Consider the following 7,866-nt stretch of genomic DNA (forward strand, 5'->3'; position numbering starts at 1 on the left):
TTGAAGTCCAACGGTCCGGATTACGCGCTGGAACGCCAGATGAGTCGGTTTATGTTTGGTAACTTTCTGCCAGTACTTGGGCCCTTTTCTTGTCAACAGCATAAGATCCAGGTCTTTCAAGATATTCATTCCGATTATTACTGGGGCCTCGGAGCCGAAGCCTTCCTTGACAATGATGATTCCTCGTTTCCCTAGGTCTTGTCCACAGGCCTTCTTATCCATCCAGGCGACTCCGGTTACTGGAATGGGTAGGTTATTAGCCGCAATTATCTTAATGGTGGTATCTGGATCACAAGCAGTTCTTGGTTTGAGGTACTTTTCATAAAACTGTTCAGAGATCGTGGTCACTTGCGACCCAGTGTCCATCAATCCTTGCACCGCAACTCCCTCCAGAATAACTTCAAGTATAGGACTACTCGAGGCAAGAGTACTCCGTTGCTGGTTCTGTTTTTCTACACCACGTTCTCTGTCCCCCCCTGCTGCTCGAACCTCAGCTGCAGGGGTGTCTAGTTTAACGGCGGCCATTGTGGTGAGACCTGGCATGGTGGCTCTGCTTGTGGATGTAGCCGATATTCTGTTCGTCGTGGTAACTGATGGTTTGTTCGTTGAGGACAACGATTCGCCCTGTGGCGAGGGTCACCACATGACCAACACGGTCCCGCGGGACGGCTAGGTCATATCCGCTGGTCTCTCTGTCGTTCTAGTGTTAACTGTGACACCTGTTGCTGTAAATCTGCTACCATCTGTTTCAGCTCCTCGGTGTCACTGTTGGGCTGTTTACTGTTTAGTATGGATCTGCACGCAGCGCTTTGAGTCCCCACATCCATGACAGGTCCCCTAGAACGTTCTATGGCTTCCTGCTTGACTTCAGCGAAGGTGAGAGTCGGCGTCATCCGAATCAAGTCCTGTAGCGTACGGTTAAGATACTGGTCTCTCAGCCCTATAACGAATTGGTCTCTCAGTACCAGGTCACGAGGAGCTATAGTAGCCAGTTGTTCCCCTCTTGCACAGACTTGTTCAAGGAGTACCTGAAGGGCATTTGCATATTGGGGAATGTCCTCCCATTCAAGCTGTGTCCGTCTGAAGAACAGGTACCGCAGCGTTCCCTGGTACGTAGTAGGTCCATAGGTCTTTTCCAGCACCCGCACCAAATCCTCCAACACACGCTGCCCCCTGACCGTCTCCAGTCTGACTGTCGTCCATGCCTCCCCCTCTAGCGTCAGTACCGCCATTTCCGCCAAGGTCTTAGGGTCAATATTATACATTTCTCCCAGTATCCGCACTTGTTCCGCCCACTCTGGTACGGGGTAGTTTCGCCCGCCAAATTTCCTGACCTGGTTTACAATGGACACCGGCGGCGGTTTCTGACTGTATACTGGGCCTGGGTGGGAATCCTGCTGGGCACAGATCCTGCCGACTACGCCAGATGAAGTGGACGAGGGCAAGGCCGCCCATGCATATCCATTATCTGGCCCAGCAAAACTTCCACACTCAGATTCCATCTTAACAAATGTATCTTTACTGTTAAACATTTTCATTAACACAGGGGAACACAATAATAGACAGTACAAAATATGCCTATTCGCAGAAATAACGTGTAATAAACTTTCCCTCACTGTCCCTATCCACACGTTACCAGTTCCTTTGTTCCAGGAGGTTATCTTCCCACGTCGCAGGCCTGTCTGTCAACACTGCACGGAGACGTTCCAGCCGAGGAGAAAACAACAGGGAGTAAACAAAACTCTGTCTCTCAGGTCCAGACTGTAATCCTTGTGGTTCAGCAGGTAAGGGTGGGGTGTTCGGCCTCTCAACAGAGGACCCGCTTACAGTTCATGGGCTCCAGGATCTGTGAAGATGTCACCGCTGAGTGCTCCGCAGTGTGGGAGCTGGGAACAATCTGGATGTCAGCTTCCAAGAGAGAGGGGTTATCCAGGCAATCCTCTATATCGCCTCAGCAGGAGGACACCAGATCACACAGACTTCTCTCTGTACCGACTGGTTTCCCGGGCTCTTCTTCTTCTCTCCCTCCTTCCTGGTCACATGACATAACAGGGGGGAGTCTAGCCAATACAGTTTGTTTCTCTGTAATCACATTCGGCATAGGTATAACTTCTGGCCACACGGGGGCAGTGTCTGTCACAGATTCTATGTCAATGATAACAGAACAGTCACAGCCGGCCAGCTCATTACACATACATATATGTATATGTGTGTATTAAGCCATGCCCACTCCACATAGCTACACTCACTCCACACGCAAAGCCCCGTATAATAAATATCTAATATACTAGAAAGAAAAGCGACATACCAACAACTGGGGAACACCCTCAATATGTAGTGTATCATTAAATACTTTTGTTATTTGAGTAAAAAAAAAATACACAAGAACAATAGATTAAAAACAATGAGAAAACAACCCCATAAAGAGGTAGACCCCCTAATAACCAGACACATACTTTAGTGTCAATAGTTGTGGTTTTACAATACCCAAATAAATGTTCTCAAGACAATTACTTATAGAAATAACCAATGGACATTGCTGGAAAGCGATCCATGAAAACAAATTCTCTATAAATAGTGCATGGCGGGCCACATACATAAACATGGGCTAATCATTGAAATAGTATGCAGAAATGTACTAACTGTTGTAAATCTTGCCTAGGGGCTCATGAAATCAACCCAACAGGAAATAGTAAGAGTGCGTGGATATATATAAATGATAGTAAAGTCCTACAACAGATATGCACACAAATAATAGCTTATTCCAGAAGTAATTAATTCCTGTTATATAGTTATATTAAAAGGTTAGTGAGTCAGACAGGAAATACCATCATATATGACCAGCCAAATTGCTCTAAATATTGCTCTAAATCATAGCAACTCAGACAAGTACATCACATGTATGGCCCAAATTATAGTAACACATCTAGGAATTAGTTGGCCCCATAGAACATTGCCATGCACAAAAATACTCTAAGTATTAGAAAAGACCACCATGAAGAAAGTCTCATGGATCATGCCCAGAGGGTGTGCAAACCAAATAAAAGGTCTGAGGGTGGTCAAAGACCCGACGCGTGTCGCCACATGAGTGGCTTCATCAGGGGTTTGAGTGGTGTGGAGAAATGCACTCAAAGTAAGCATTTATACTTTACCCAAATGATAAGATTTCAAACAGCGTATGCGCCCGCGCACTACGTCCCGAAAGTATTTAGCTGTGTTGCTGGACATAGTGCGCGGGCGCATGCGCAGTAATGATTTTCGGCTTTGCCCGCAGTTGGGTGTTATAGAAGGGTTAATAGTTTGCCTTTAACTGCCTTGCCTTTAAGTGCCTTTTACCTTTAAGTATTAGAATTGCTAGAATCTGTTGACTCAGTAGTCTGACGGTCTCCTCTTCAAGGAGACTGTGCTTCTTATCATGTATGTTCTCAATAGTCAGTACAACATATTCTGGGTTATGGTAAATAAAGTATGACCCTGGGTGATGGTGGGGGCTACATGAGTTACATTGAAATGCATGCTGTGTAAATGGTATAAAACATTGCTTTGGCTTTTTATATATCAGATAAAAGTGACTTGCTCACGGAATACGTGTGAGGTGTCTTTTGTCTCCAAGCGCTTGTCAACTAAGGGCGTAAATCCACAATTAGGTCTCACTGGTGATCTGTCAGCTGACATTTGGGTCAGAATAAAAACAGCTACGACAGTTTGGCGCCCAACGTGGGGCCATGTAACCAGCCGCCTTATTCGGAATCCGTATGTGGGAGCTTCCAGAGAGATTGGATAATGCAAACACCAGCTGCAGCAAGGTGAGATACATTATTCTTACAATCTGTTTGTATCTGCAATCTCTCTTCCGGATTTCTCCATACCTCTGGGTAAAAGGCTGTGAACAACACGGTTCAAAGAACCTACACATCACCAGTGAGTTTTGTGTTTGTTTTGTCTGTTTATGGTTTATGTCCGTTTGAGAGTTGAATAATAGAGTTATAAGATGATAATTGTTATCTGTATTATTTGTCAATATCCTAATTGGTTGTGTATTTGTTTAGTGTGTGTAATACAGAGCTGGGATAGACTCTGCAGTGTTGTTATTTTGGTAATTTTGGATTGGCAGTACATTATGTGAAGCTGTATTTTGTATAAGGCCGTGGTTTTTGATGTTTGGCCTTAAAGTGTTTTCAGAGTGTCAGTGGACACTGCTGCAGTTTTATTCATATAGAGTTGTGTTAATTCCAAAGTGCAGAATAGACAGGCTGTGTGAGCCTTTTATGTGTGTATGTCTATGAGAACCTCTGAATGAGATAAGAGGTGGAGTGATTGAGATAAGGGATTTTCTTCTTGTGAAACTCAACTAAAAAGTGAAAGGAAAAGAAAAAAAAAAAAAAAAACAATCCCTGAGCACGTATGAATGAATGATCACATAGGTATCATTACTTGTCTAAGTGTTGTTGAGGGTCCAGGATGAATGAGTTGTGGATATTTTTAATGTACATTTAATTTACATCTGAGATTTAGAGAAACCTGTGTTATATATGGTTTGATACTGGATAGGTTTCTATGTGTGTCTATATGTGGTTTGGCCGGACGCAGTCAGAATCAGCTTTTTCAAGTTGTGCAGTGATTTGCCTGTATAGAGAAATTGTTTTTAATTCCGAGAGGATGAATGTTTTGTAAACTGCTTCTGTGTGTGTGAGGCACAAAGCTCTGATCAGCGCGAAATACCAGATGGGAGGAGGGAAGTGCACCCCTGCGCTACTTGCTTGAGTTTTCTCCCCTTTGCGTTGTGGGCCAGAGGAAGCCATGTATTGCATTCTAAGTTTCTACACGCTGAGAGATTTGTGTTTAATGTGAGGCACAAAGCTCTGATCAGCGCGAAATACCAGATGGGAGGAGGGAAGTGCACCCCTGCATTTGTGTTTAAAGCAATAAGTACTGTATGGAATTGAAAGTGATGAAGAACTGTGCCTATTTTTAGAGGAAAACTTGTAAGTGATTGAAAAGATTGGTAAAAGATTCACCTGCTTCAAGCTGAGTGATTGATATAGCAAATTGATGATCAGCAGAGGAGGTAACCAACTGCACGGCTGATGTAGTGTACGGAGTAACCTGCTACAGTCAGTCTACGGCATTAGGTGGTGTAACCTTGCCGTCCATGGAGCTGTGCTAGCCAGCTGATTTATCGAGTGGTAGGTAGTGCACCTGCTCGGTAAAATCCTTTAAGTCCACCGAGTGGTAGGTAGTGCACCTGCTCGGTGCCACCGAGTGGTAGGTAGGGAACCTGCTCGGTGTTGTTGAGCGGATAAGTTGAAGCCATGGGCAACTTATTCTGTGTGCAGTCAGGGCCCCCAATGGGATCCAAAAACCGCTGTATAGATTGGAAAAAGGAAGCAGTGAAAGATGTGAAACCAATATTGAAAAAAAAAAAAAGGCAAAAATGCCAGTGAGTGGATGTTTTGTTGTTCAAAAAGGCACAGACAAAGGTGGAAAATAGCAAGAGAATAAATGGCGTCTGAGAGAGTGCAGCAGGACGGAAGTAAGGTGTATTATGAATGTTTTGATGCTTAAAAGTCCGACTATGACTGACACATTACTGCTACGCTTATACCTTTGTATAACCAGAGACCCAGACAAGACAGATGGACTGTGGTCAGTCAATCCCAGATTGGAGAAATACTTGTATGATCTGTGCTGCAACCTGACCTAAGAGAATTACACTGAATCCTGTCCAGACAAGATCACATGTAGTGACATAAGAAGCTGACACAGGATTGTGGTTGGTCGATAGTGGGGACATTAACTTTTGGGAGTAGGCTGACAGTAATCCTTTTGGGAAGGAGCTGTAGACCAGCATGTCTAGTCACCCCCAACCGGTCATCTAGTCACCCCCACCACCAGAGAACCAACCACATCAGGTAGGGTAAAACAGATACAGGAGTAATATCCCTGGAGGCCCTCTGACTAGCTAGCTACGCTAAAAACAATTGGCTTATCCTGAGAACCAACCTTTCCCATTTTATAGACAAAAAGACAAAGACAATATGATGGACGTATAAGTGCACCTGGGCAGGCCTAGGTAGTTAGTGAGCACAAAAGCAGGTGACTTGCTAGGACACATAATTAAGACACATACAGATGTGACAAAAGAAGAGAGTGTAGAGATGTACTTTGGACAGTTACAGCTGAAATGGGCAGACATGGGGTACAGTCCCATAAACCCACTTGATGTTAAAATATTGGTAAATACATTCATTGACGGTATGACCAAAGACTTACGAGATGCAAATACAGAGATCCAAAAGACCTGAAGGTTGCTAAAAGAGTTGAACAAACTAGGACAATAAGACGACGTGTCATGTATGCTGGACTACAAGGAAAACAGTAGAGACGCAGTAAGGGACCTAAGGACTTAGAAACAGTAAAGTACTGGAATTGTGGAGAAGATGGACACTCAGACCAATCTTCCACCTTCTTTACCTCCAGACTAGGAAACTGACAACCCAGTGATAAGTGTGTGCCCTGTTCCTGTCCCCTCCGGACCTGGTCCAGCCTTGATGACCACCATATCAATGCCGGGAGGGAAAGAGACAGAGTTCTTGATTGACACTGGGGTAGCCGGAACTGTGATACACAAAGACTTAATAATGCCAGACATGATTACTGACGAGACTGTGGAATGCGTGAGTGTAGAAGGACAAGCGACTGAAGCCCCTATGACTAAACAAATAAGACTAGAATCACGAGACAGCCAAGAGGTGCTTACAAACTTATTGTTAATGACAATACCCCTATGAATTTGCTGGGAGCAGAGTTGAGTGCTGGATAGGCCATCATACAGTACTCTCCTGAGGGTATTACAGTCACAAGTCCCCTTTCATATAAACACTTGGTGCAGAGGGACGTCAGGGTCTTCCACGTGCACATTATACCACATGTAAATCATGCCCTATTATAGTTACACTTAATTCCATTCATTTGCCAGTTTAGTAGTTTCCTTACACAAGATTGTATAGTTACCATGTATTTCTAGGTTGTCTTCATATGATATATAGTTTTTTAGCCATTCATTATATTGGCTCAAACCATAATCACTGTTTATTTGTCCTTCCCACTTCTTATACCTTATCGCAAGTAACTGGTATTTGGTATTCTTCAAATCCCTTCTTTTTATATTTGGAACTGTTAGTTATGGATTTACATAGGGCTACTACCTTCTTAAAATAAGCGTGTGCTTTGCTGTGGCCTATGGCATTGTGCTCTCCCATTTTATAACTCAGTATCTTTCGTAATTATATATTATCATATATATATAATTTCCTTTTGGTAACAAATTCTGTGAATCAAATTTAGTTTTTTAAGAGGTACCCTACCCAATCAAATAAGGGTATAAATAATATTTGGACATTGATGTTTGACTTGTATAAACACTTGTGTAATATTGCAGAACTGGTGTATATGGCAAGAGTAGTGAAAGTCACACCTGACACCAGAATGTCTGAGGACAGAAAAAAGAGTCAGGTGCCAGACACCGTTTGGGCAAGGGGAAAATCTGATGTGGGTCGGCTGCCCATTCCCCTTGTCATGATTAAATTAAAAGAAGGAACCACTCCTCTTTGGTTAAAGCAACACCCCTTTGTATCCCATTAAGAAGAAAAAGGACCCAAGGGTTCCCCTGACACAGAATAGTTCAGGACTTACAGGCCATTAATGATGTTACAGTGAGTGTAATCTCAATTGTCCCTAATACACACACCGTACGGTCACAAAATGTTTCACAGTCATTAAATTGGCAAAATGCATTCTTTTCTATACCCCTGCACCCTGACTGACGGCATCTTTTCTTTTTTTTTACTTACGAAGGTAAACAAA

This window comes from Ranitomeya variabilis, chromosome 4 (assembly GCF_051348905.1).
Source record: "Ranitomeya variabilis isolate aRanVar5 chromosome 4, aRanVar5.hap1, whole genome shotgun sequence".
Lineage (NCBI taxonomy): Eukaryota > Metazoa > Chordata > Amphibia > Anura > Dendrobatidae > Ranitomeya > Ranitomeya variabilis.